The sequence below is a fragment of the Solanum lycopersicum genome, chromosome 4 (assembly GCF_036512215.1).
Source record: "Solanum lycopersicum chromosome 4, SLM_r2.1".
NCBI classification, from domain to species: domain Eukaryota; kingdom Viridiplantae; phylum Streptophyta; class Magnoliopsida; order Solanales; family Solanaceae; genus Solanum; species Solanum lycopersicum.
This window is the reverse complement of record NC_090803.1, coordinates 27,617,751-27,630,487: the sequence shown is the minus strand read 5'-3', so window position 1 is coordinate 27,630,487 and position 12,737 is coordinate 27,617,751. Positions and strand designations below refer to the sequence as shown.

The window sequence follows — 12,737 nt, the reverse complement described above, 5'->3', positions numbered from 1 at the left end:
CCCTCATATATGACTGAATGAGAGTATATATAGGCGATTTAGAGCTAGGGTTGTGTTTTGGACGGGATTTTGAAATTTAAGATTTTTGAACTTGGTCAAGATAACCATTCAAACTTGAATAACGTGAGTAGTTGAACATAGCAGCCTTCAAGTGATTCATATACACATGTCATGTTTTGACTTTGCTTTGGGCTGCAGCGTTTTAGAATGCTTTGGGGAGACTTGGCAGCCCAATTGGCTGAAATTTTTTGTTTTGTTCCTTCTTTATATTAATTATTTTGAGCTTCTAACAAAATATATATGTAGTATGTAAAAATAAAATATTAATATTATATTTTCGCTGATGATTTAGAAATATACTAATAACTTATAACTAATTTAATATGTTAGAAACTTTAGATAAGATGACGACAATCAATCTTTAAAAAAATAAGGTATAAAAAGTGATTTTAGTAATTTTTATAATTAAACAAATAATTTAGAAGATAAATAATCATAGAAGTAAAAGTGTTACGAAAAAAGATAACTTTATATATTATTAATTTAGATGCTCAAAAATAATAAATTAGAAAAGAGGAGGGTGAAAATTGGGTGTCAAAAGCTTGTCCCATGTTGACTAGAGACGTTGTAAGAGTTTTTAGGCAAAGAAGTTGACATAGAATCCATTATTGTCCCGACCAACAAATAGAACCTTAGGATAGTATTAGACAAAATGAGAATTGAATTATTTAACAGGTAAAGGATTTTGAGAACAAGGTAGACGCAAGCTTACAAATGTTGTCCCAGCATTGAATTATGTTGTCACTGATATTTTTATGGAGGAGAGTATTTGAGATTAGAGTCGAGCATAGTTTGAGGCAAACCATTGATCTTTGTTGGAAAGCTTAATTTTCTAAACAAATTTCTCCAGTTCACTACTTAGATAAATTTTCACGTTGCATTGTGTCTCTTATTGTTGCATGTGGATAGTGTTGCTAAATCACGATAGTGTTAGGAAATAATATTGAACTAGAAATATAAATAAATATCTTATGACAAATGTAGTATGGAAAATGTTTCCTTTATAAATCAAAGCTATATATACAATTAATCAAACATATTGTATTTCCATTAAACTTAAGCAACTACTTGTATTTATCCGTCTGCAAGTCTCATCAGTAACGAAGACATACATGTGTTACTTGGTTTTTTCAAGAAATTTGAAATGCTTTCACTGAATAATAAAAAATAGCGAGGCCATTACATAATATCTCCTTAGAGACTAATAAGCTTTTGAACAAATTTAAAATATAATACGCATTGCTCATATGTATAAAATAAATGATTAATGCATTTGGAGATGTCTCGTTAGAGAAAAATAAGGTTTTCAAGGAATTCAAAATATAGCATGAAGTTCGTAAGTATATTTTAAAAATGAATAAATAATTAAAGCATTGAATTATGTCACTTTAGAGACAAATGAGATTAAAATATCTTATTTGAGGGAAAACTAACCCAATCTGTCCTATTTTGAGGGTGGATGAACCCGATTTCTAATATTTTAGAGTGAAGGAACCCAAAGAATCCTATTTTGGGGTGGAATGACCCAATGTACCCTATTAGAGGATGGAAAAACATGATGTCTCATTTAGGTGGATGAACCCGTATCCTATTAGAGAATGGAAGAATCCGATATATCCTATTTGAGGGCGAAAAAAGCCAACATATCCTATTAAAGGGTGGCAGAACCCGATGTATCCTATTACTGGGTCGAAGAACCCTCATATGAGAGGGTTGAAGACTCAATATATCCAATTAGAGTGTGGAAGAACCTAATATATCTTATTTGAGGGTGAAATATTCCAATATGTATGATATTTATATAGGGTTGAAGGACCCGATGTATCCTATTTGAAGGTGGAAGAACCTGATATAGCCTATTAAATCGTGGATGAACTTGATGTATCCTATTTGAGGGTGGAAGAACCCAACGTATTCTATTTGAGTGTGGAAGAACACAATATATCTTATTTTACGGTGGACTAACCCAATCTATGATGTGAACTTACAAATATGAATTTTTGTGTAATCCAATAAGCTTGGTTCGATTTCTTTACGGTAATCATAACCTAGTATGAAGAGCGTGTTTTAGTGCCTTTGTAATATTGATTATTTAAAAGGTGGTGTCTAGTGCAATACTTTGCAATAGTGCATATGCTGCCCATACCATAAGAGCTTCAACTCCAATCAAAGTTTGTTGCTTGTAAATTCAGCCCTCAATGAAAAATTATGAAATTAAAATTTTATTCTTGTTGATGTTGCACCATGTGAATCTTTCCAATTTGACTTGATGTTGAGCTTTGTGGGGATATCGTCCAATAATAACTAAATATAAACCTCTACATTACTCAATAAAATTTGTTAGTATAAAATAAAATGGTTGCCTTGCATTGAACCACAAAGATTTGGCTTTGAATCTACATTTCTTGTTGTGACGGCATTGATGAAATTTGATGGTTAATATGGCTTGGGACCTCAACTTCTGCCCTTTTTCAAACCTCTATAAGTCATGTTCAAATTGTCCTACCAGTCTTTGCTCATAGATAGAAGAAACTTTATTATATTGAGACCGAACCTAAACTAAGTTCCAATGTATCCTGCTTTCAACAAGAATCATGTCACACGTAGTTCATTACAAACGGTTAAAAAGGATTGCAAAAGGGTAGATATTTCTTAAAAAGGAGAAGTTATAAATATAATGTCTTTTTTATTCTTCTTGACTCTTCACACGCTTTCTCTTCAAATGCTTTGGTGTCAATTTCAATGGATCACCCTTAACAACAATGTGCTTGTGTTTGTGATACTGCCGTTGCTGGTTAGGCTATAGTTTTATTTTTATCTTTCCACTATAATCATGCATTCAATCTTGAAATTTAGTGCATGACAATCTTCATTGTCATGTCCTTGAATGTTTTGAGTGTTAAGCACAATACTTGGATAGATCATAGTGTTTAGGCATATACTGATGAATGAACCCATCTCTTGATTGTAGAAGCTCATTTGCTCTCAACCTCTCGAATATATTTGCACATCTCTCATCCAAAGGAGCGAAGGAGAAAGATTTCAGGTTCTTCTCAAGTTGTGGGCTAGATTGATCATCGTGCAACTTTTGTTTGCATGGATGTTGGAGATGCACGATGCAATAGTTGGAAAAAGTATGATATTGCAAAAAATCATCATTTGGACGGTACTGCGATTGTTGCATGGCCATGAAATTAGAGTCGTTTTTTCTCATTTTGCTTTGCAAATTTACTTATACCTTTGGTTGGAAGGGTTGGTTGACAACTTGTGTTGTTGAGTTGCTTACAGTTCTTTCTCCTTGAATACAATTTTCAATCTCTTTGCCAACCTTAATAAAATTATAGAAGGTGTGTGCAGAAGCTCTAAGCAACTTTTCATAATATAGCCCTTCTTGAACATGGATAAGATTGAGATCAACTCCTCTTCAGACAATGAAGGATGATTCTTATAAACTTCTAACCTCCATCATATGCCATATTCTTTAAAAGATTCATGCAATATTTACTTCACTTTAAGAAAATAAGTTATATGCAGATTATATCAATTTTGAAGTCATAAAGCTTTACAAAGTCGTGACCATATCTTCCAATGTATGCCATATGATAAAGTCTTGCTCATTGTACCAAGCATGTGCTAATCCTGATAAACTTTGAATGAATAATCTCATTCGTATGTCTTCAACATGTCCATTACCAACCAATATGCTGCAATAGTTATTTAAGTGAGCAATGGGATATCCTTTCCCAATGAAAGAATTGATCTTAGGAACTATGTGTCCTGGCATAAGTTCAACATTTGGATGCATACATAAACTCCCATACATCAAACTCTGATAAATTCTTGAGAACAACTCTTCATCAAATAATTCTCTCATATTATGGAGCTCTTTTCCAATATCTTCATGATAAATTTGTTGAATATCCTTCTCATCTAGGATATGGAAGAGCGGATAATTTGTTGTGCTTTTTTAATATAATATGGACGATCATATAATTTTTTGTGCTTTATTCATTGTAAGGAAATTTAATTGTGGGAGAATGAATATTTGGCATAACAGCGATTTGAACTTTATTTGAATTTATAGTTCATACAAATGGCATTCGTGGAGATGTTGTATAGGTAGAAGCTGAGGGGGGAGATAAGGTTAGACAAATACTATGATTTGAGCTTGAAATTTTAGTAGTTGTATGAAGAAGGTTAAAGGTTGTTTCCAGATTGACAAAATTGTTTACCCACCACATTCTTCTTAGAATCATCATTTTTTTCTTGCACGTATCCCACGCCATTGTTTAATGCATTCAATTTGTTCGCCATTATAATTCTATCCATAATGCAGATTCATAGTCAAAACAGCCTTCAATGCTAGGAAACCTCTAAAGAAGAAACAAAACTTAAAAATATATAAATTGGGAGGGTAGGGGAATACATGAAGTAAATGCAAGTACAATAAAATATAAGATAAAAGAATAATATGCTTGATTTTGTAACACTACACCATTTTCGTCCTACAACAACACCACGTAAGTGTAGCCTAAACTAGCAAAAAGTGTGGCCTTTGATAAAAGGCTACACTTTTGGACATTCAGCAACACTTTTTAGGGGCTGCCCAAAAGAAGCATAACCTTTGACATTAGGCAACACTTTTTAAATGTTGTCATGTTTGGCTACACTTATAAAGCGTAGCCAAATAGGTATAAGGGCACGCTTTGAAGACGTGCATTAGCAACACCTATTTTTTGTTAGACTACACTTAAAAGTGTTGCCTTTTCAGATTTATTGGTCACACTTAAAAAGTGTTGCCTTTAAGTGGTCATGTATTGAAATAGTTATAAAGTGTAACTTTATATCTCATCTATTGCAACACTTTCAAAGTGTAACTTTTAATTTACCTAGAGCAACACTTGAAAAGTTTAACTTCAACATTTATAAGCCTACATGTAGCAAAAATATATATAATATATTTACATACATACAAGTGACCTAAAACACAAAATGAACTAATTAATCATTAAATTGAAGCTATATATTTCAAATAAACTTCAAGAAGTATTTAATGTACAAACAAAACTTAGAAAGTGATAACTTAAAGATCTCTAATATCAACAAGTTCCAAAAACCCGAAACAGTCATTCAAACGTATATGACAACAATACAAAAATTTCTTCATCTTTTGCCACAATAGACCGAGTTAACTTCTGGCCAAATTCAAATTCAATTACCTGCATTTTCCTGCACATTTAAAATAAAATTATAAGTTTGTGAATTAATTGTGGAAGTGCATAATCAGAGAGAATTCACTGTAAGAAAACCAATCCAAATCTAAATAAAATTTCAGTGTAAAAATTACACATTATAAGGACAACACCATTTGCGTAGTCTTCTATTGTTGGCTCTAAAAAATTAAACTTTAAAAGTAGTTCAAACAAACTAGAGATGATCACTGGAAACAGGGTTCATAACATAGTTTAGAATGACCACAAAAATCAATACATAACAACATGAACATTATATTTTCAATGAACTGCAGCATAGGGCAACGTTCATCATCAGAATGCATCTCTAGTGCATACAAAAAAGACACAAACATCATCAGATTGCATCTCTAGGGCAAGGTTCATCATCAGATAGTAAACAAAAAAGACACAAACAAAAAATACAGACAAGAGAAAGGTTTAGTAAGAAGAGAAGGAATGCTATAAAAAGACACAAACAAAATCTTGAACAAGGTAAAAATTTAACAGACTGTGAACAAAAAATAGAGGACCAGGCTGCAAGAAAATCCCCTGCAGATTTTCCTCTCCAATTTTATATGCCTTGTCTGTAGTTTAAACAAGTAACCATTAAGGATCTATCAAACATAATAAATCTACCCACAAGATCTTCAATTAATGATCAAGCTCAATATAGTTTCTCTACCCTACAAAGGTAAAGGTTAGCAAACCATTAAACTCTATACTAATAACAATATAATTGTCTAGCATGCAGACATTTTAATCACATGATGCACCACATTAATACTAACAGCCACAACCACCTAGCTAGCAGACACCGATATTAATAAAATAGCAATAGCTTCATAAAGGTGCATACAGACCATTAAAAGACCAACTACAATAGCCTTTACAATGAGCTGGATTCAGAAGCTAAAGGTAGAAAATAGAGTCATCATTTTTTAATTGAACACCATTGAATTGGCAAAAGTACCTCAACTTATCCGAGGAAAATGACTCCGCCGCATCAGCCTCTCCCCCGTCGTCCTCTTTTTTCAGAGGACTTTCGGACATGTCCCCTGCACCGGACCTTGGGAAGGAAGTGCAGGACTACCAGTGATATACTGGAGGAGAGATGGGCTCATTCGACTAATCAGTGATCCCTGGGACTACCTAACACAGATGTCCCTGAAATAGGGGATTGGTTGATCGGAAAGCTCAGGCAGGAGTAGGACATTCCATACAAATCTTTCTGATCCGCTAGCGGGTGGTAAAACATAATGTGTTAGCCACAGTCTCCTCAATTGCACAATACTAAAAGAACAGTTATTCAACTAACGATTCGAGTGCTTAAACCAAAAACAAAAACATTCTTAACAGTTATAAATTGGTGGTCTAAACTTAGACAAGTAAAAATAAGTTTTGAATTTCATTACCAAGAACACCAACCTAACTAGAAGAAAAACAATATTGACACTATTAACAAAGAATTTGAAATACAAAATACCTTTTGAAGAACAGAATCTTGAGCTGACCCCGAAGAATAGTGAAGATTTGTGCCTCTATAGCTTGTACACTACTTGCATCAATAGGTGAAGCAGGTTAGATCCAACACACCCTGGTATATCTTGAAAAATCAATCCAACTTTATGTTCCTACAACATCGCAACTAGAAATGTGAAGGTGAACCAGGCGTTTGATTTAAAGAGATAACACACACCATATCCACATAGTAAAATACACAATGCTACTTGCTTTGTTATGATGCGGAGATCATTTTTGCTTTCATCATGGTCTTAGGCAAATCAACACACCAACAATTTATAGCTGGCACAATATCCAGCTCAAAAAACCTAATGGAAGACATTAACTTCTGAAGTATTGTGCCTGTTCACACCACTGTTCAAAATACTTTTACATGCTAATTACACTTTGGAAAGGCCCCATTGTCATGGTGTATCCAGTAGAATCTTATTTAAGTTTTTTTTTTTGTAAAAAACTACTTCTATAAAGCTAATAAACTCTTAAATGGGGAGTAAATCACTGCCAAGACTAACAAACTAACTGTCCTTCTGCGATACACTAGAAGAATACCTAGATGATGATTTGACTGATAAACATAGAGGCAAAGGCCCATCCTTCAAAAGAAAATCAAGAAAACAAAATGCATGTTATTACTAGAAAGTGCATAGTTATTACAAGAAGAGTCAATTTAGATCATCTCTTTTTTAAAAAGTCATGTAGAACAGTGAAAAGCAATAACATGAAGAAATGAGTATTGATAATAGATAAATTCAAGTGAGCTAGATAACAAAGTTTAGCTAATAGGGTACATACACTTCATCAAAAAGCAAGTTCATTCAGCAAGTTCATCTTCTTCAGCTAAGATAAAATCAAGTGAGCTAGATAACAAAGTTTAGCTAAGAGGGTACACTTATAAGGAGTGGCCTGAGCAGCTTGCTTCCTTGCAGGAACATAAACTGGAGCAGTAGGAACTGTAGCTGCTGGTTCATGTAGCTAGTCTTCTAATTCTTTATGTTCTATCTTTAATTTATTTAGCAACAACATGATGCAAGAACTAGTAGAAATACATAGGCATTTTACGTGATAAAATATTGCTTAATATAGAAAACATACAAGCTCCTAAAATCAGGTTTAGTAAAAAAATATTCAAATAGACTACAATAAATAAAGAAAAACACTACTCAAATACAAACATTTTGTTGTTCAATAAGTAATGTTTTTGAAGGATCGACATGCCATGTACAGTATTTGGAATATGTCTAGTTAACTCATTGTTAAACATACCAATCCTTGTCAATCCAGTAAGATTACCAATTTCTCGAGGAATGACACCCTTCAGCTTACATTTAGATGCTTCAAACATTTGCAAGGAGTTTGAGAAATTACCAATAGATGCAGGCAATACACCATCCAACGGATTACCTACTAACATTAGTGCTCTTAGATTCATACAGTTTTTCAATGATGCAAGGAAGCTCAAAGTTGAATCGCTGACAACATTATTCGACAGCAAGTGAAGTAACTCAAGGTATTCTAAGTTACCAAGTGATTAAGGAATTATACCTGTGAAACTGTTTCATGAGAGGTCAAGTTGTCTGAGTTTTGATGAATTTGAGATTGAAGTAGAGATAAAACTACTCAGATTATTTCCTCCACAATAAAATATTTCTAGGTTGGGCATTCCACGACCTAAATCTGAAGGTAGAGTACCTGAAAGATTATTTTCTCCAAAAGCTATATTCTACAGTGATGACAAGTTGAAAATGTTGTGAGGAACAGAGCCAGTTAGCTCATTCTGTGCGAAATCTAACTCGTGAAGTTTCTGAAGATTACCGAACTCCTTTGGTATCTCACCTGCCAATTTTCAGGAAATATATCATGAGTACCAAGTTTGCTGGAAAAGAGAAAAAGAAGAAAATTTCATACTACCTTCCAAATGCAGATCTGAAATATATAAATATGTAAGAGCTGTTAAGTTAGCTAGCTCTCTTGGTAAAGTTCCAATAAACTCATTGTCACCCAATTCCAATTTTTGAAGCTTTCTCCATTTCTCAAGGTTTGGTGGAATAACTCCATCTAGGGAGTTTTTACTGAGGTAAATTCCTTTCAAGTCTGGAAGATGATCACATATAGTTATAGGAAGATTTCCAATAAGATTGTTCTCCGTAAGATCAATCACATGCATTGTAGTAATGTTAAAAATGGATGGTGGTATAGAGCCACTAAGTTGATTAATTTGCAGGTTTAGGATAGTCAAGTAACGAAGATCAGTGATTTCTCTAGGGATCTCTCCTTCAAGAAAATTTCTCTCCAAGAATAACATTTGCAGCTTTGTTATATTTGAAAGGGAGGATGGAATTTTCCCAGAAAATTGGTTGCTTGATAGTTGCACAAAGCGTAGGTTTGGTAACAAACTTAAAAATGATGCAATGGTTCCGGTGAAGTTATTGCTTGTGACATTAATTAATTTCAACCTCTGCAAACGAGCCAATTCTTGTGGCAAATCTCCATGAAAAGTGTTGTTACTGATGTCAAGGGAAGAAATAAATGAGACGTTTCCAATGTGCGGAGGAATGGTACCATAAAGTTTCATGCTAGAAATGTTTAAAGCATTGACTCGATTGTGACTTGAGCTGCATGTGATTCAAATCCAGATGCAAACCGGGACGGAAGATGATCAGTTTGTTGCTATGATATTGCTAGAAATGTGTGATTTAAGTTCAAGAAGAGCAGCTTCATCAGTGCTAATATTATTAGCATTGGCATGTAGTAATAGTAGAATGAAAATTATAAGAAAAAGGAGGAGAGTGGAACTTCAGTCCATAACTGATATAGATATCGAATTTGATGATAACTATAATGTTGTGTATTCTATTTATAACACTACCATGTGCGGTGCACGTGATTTCTAATTTCTGAAAATCAATTTAGGTACTTTGTTTTTCTCCCCTTGATTTTACGAAACCAATTACGATAAGTAAAACTTTTTAGAGAATTTGCATATTTTAAAATAGGGAAAAAGATCTAAAATATATTCTAATTTTGATTGAAATTGTTGTAACATTCGAAAGTTTTTTTCTCCAACAACCTTATCTAATTAAGGCTCCCTCCCTTCATTCAATATATTGACTACTTTCTTTCATATGTCGTGGAAAATATATCTTTGACACTTTTCAATCATCTAATCTGATATAAAACTAGTTTTATGTGTTATAGATAATGAAGGAATTTAAAAAGTGGAAAGTCTATCTTTGACACTTTATCAGTCATCTTATCACTCTATGCAGCTAAGCGAATGAGGGAACGTACATTCAGCAATCAATAAAGACAATCATAATCCTGTGCAACAATATGCAGATATGTGATTGCAGGCAACAGGTAGTTGCAGTCTGGTTAGCAGGGATATTCAAGTTGTTGATAAACTCGGAACATAGATTGTTGTCATATGCATTCCAGCAGAGAATTGGTAAACAAAGTAACACACATGTAGCACAGTCATGCATTCAAAATGACCATATTATGCAGACTTGGAATGTAGAAGTACAACTTACATTTTGAGGATATATACTAAAATCAACATCCTACCAACAAGTTTATAAAGTATGAAACAACAGAGCATTTCAGATGCCTATATCATTCCTATGCTACAGAAAGACTAAAAAAGTCATATAATTTATATATTGTTCAAATCGACTATGTCTAACTTAGGTATAGTTGTTTGAATAGGTTTAGCTTCTTTAAATTTTTTCATGTAAAGGGAGAATCTCCCTCATTTATGTAACCTCTCTAGGTGCTTAGTCTTTGATTACAAACTCATTGTATAGGTTGAGTTGACTAACCTTAGGAGGTAGGTTAATTCGTATCAACAACACAACAATATCAAAACCGTAAATTAAAATTTAGACATTCAAAGATACACAAGAATATCAAAACCTAAAAGCTATAATTAAGACTCTTAGAGATAAAATTTCATACCTTACAAACACTGTTGCAACAACCCAAGACGTGAGGCGTGTTCATGTGTGAAACATTTTGTTCATTTGTGAAATCCGACGGAACAGCTTGTTAACAAAGAATCTGTGATGAAAAGAGCAACTCATCAACAAAAAATATGTGACAAAAATAACTTTCTTCAGCTCTTCGATCTTCAACAAGGAATCTGTCTTACACTAACAAAGCTTGGAGCATAGAATCAGTTGGTCAACATCTGCTCTGCTCAGCTCCTCTGATTTTCAGCTCCTCCGATTTTGGAGAGTAGAATCAGTTCAGCTCCTCCAATTTTCAACTCTGATTCAGTCTTCGCTTCCTCTCTTCATCTCCTCCAATTTTCAGCTTCCTCTCTTCGGATTTCGGCTTATTCAGTCAATTTGAAGTTCTTGAGAAAAGAAATCGTGTGGATTTCTACATTTTGAGGCGTATGTTCTTGAGCGTAGAAATCGTGTGGATTTTTCAGCTCAGCTTCCTCTCTAAGCCCCAATTTGTTTTTCCTAATATTTTAACAATTATTTTTTTGTCCAAAAAAATGGGAGGGATACTAGAAATGTTGGAGGGAATATAATATTTTGGTGAAATTTATTTTAGGCCACACTTCTAAAGTGTTTGTATTTACCATTATAAACATAGGACCCTTTAAAAGTGTGTCCATATATATAAATAATTGTTGCCATTAATTTCATACTATGACAACACTTAAAAAGTGTAACCTATACACTTTACAAGTGTTGCCAATATTATTGTTTCCAGAAGATAAAAATTTAGGCTACATTTTAAAAGTGTTCCCAAAAATTTTTAAGGCTACACTTTTCAAGCGTTACTCAGATTTAGTGTGGCCATAGGCCTAAAATGGTGTAGTGTAAGAATAAGAATTTAGGCCTGAGGCAAAGATTTCAGTCTATGAAGAGGGGACGAGAGTTTGATATAATCTTCTAGGATCTAATGATGAAAATGAAAGAAAAGAATATTTTGATTTGGAAAAAGGTTGACTCATGTCGAGTATAAAATCTTGGCTTCAATTATATCCTTATCCTTTGCTAATTTCGGCATGCTTCCAAAAATTATCTCGCTTGCATGCCAAAATTATGCTCCATCTTCATTCTCTAGAGGAGGATGTGTTAATATATGCATTAAAGTTAGTCAAAAATACGGAAACAAAAACAACAAGAAATAGATAAAAAAAACTTTTTATTCCATGTCCATAGAAAGTGTTGTGTCTCCTTAAGAAATTAAATTCCCTCATGTACCCTAGGTTGCAGATTAGTTTCCCACAAGATAAAACGGATTAACCTGTTAAAGAAGTAGCGGTACTTCGAACTTCAATAACATATGGGAACGTAAGAACAATAACAAGCAACACAAGGACTGAGTTGATCAACACTTTGTTTATGAGAGAAAATGTAGGTAGAGAAGAAACAATTTTTTGTATTTGAAAAACGAAAAATGACTTCCTTTTTATAGCAATTTTCAGCAAGAATTGTGTCTGTTCAGACAAATTTGTTCAGACGCATTTTTTCCAGAAGGTTGTGTCTTTTGAAAAAATTTACAAATTTTTGGAAAGATGTGTCTTTTGTGAAAAAATAACGACTTTTTGGAAATCAGATTGTTATTACTGTTGTACGCGAATTTCAAATATATTCCACTACGCCAAAAAAAATTCTGTTATTTAACTAACATTCTGAATTAATTTATAAGAGAAAAGAAATTGATTAACAGGATTTATCTGATTAACAAAAATGATTAAACAAATTTTGTCCAAAAAATTTATCAATCTATCCAAATCCAAACCTGAATTCGAATCAGAGGCCGAGGCCGAGGGCGAGCGAGCGACGGCGGCGGCGCATGGGAACACCTTCTTCTTAACCTTTTAAGAAGTATAGCAAGTGTTTCCTAATATACTTTTTATTTTCCATCCAAAATTTGTTCCCCCTCTTTTCCGATTTTGTCTTC

General features: G+C 33.4%; 1 long non-coding RNA gene across 1 annotated transcript; it reads right to left on the bottom strand.

Annotated features, from left to right (window-relative positions):
- Positions 1–5,091: 5,091 nt before the first annotated feature.
- On the bottom strand, positions 5,092–11,298 carry LOC101248765 (uncharacterized). The gene is made up of 5 exons (XR_740986.4): positions 10,963–11,298; positions 10,770–10,871; positions 6,778–8,648; positions 6,265–6,530; positions 5,092–5,289 (listed from the first exon to the last, which is right to left on the bottom strand). It is a non-coding gene; the product is annotated as an uncharacterized lncRNA (long non-coding RNA).
- Positions 11,299–12,737: the final 1,439 nt, after the last annotated feature.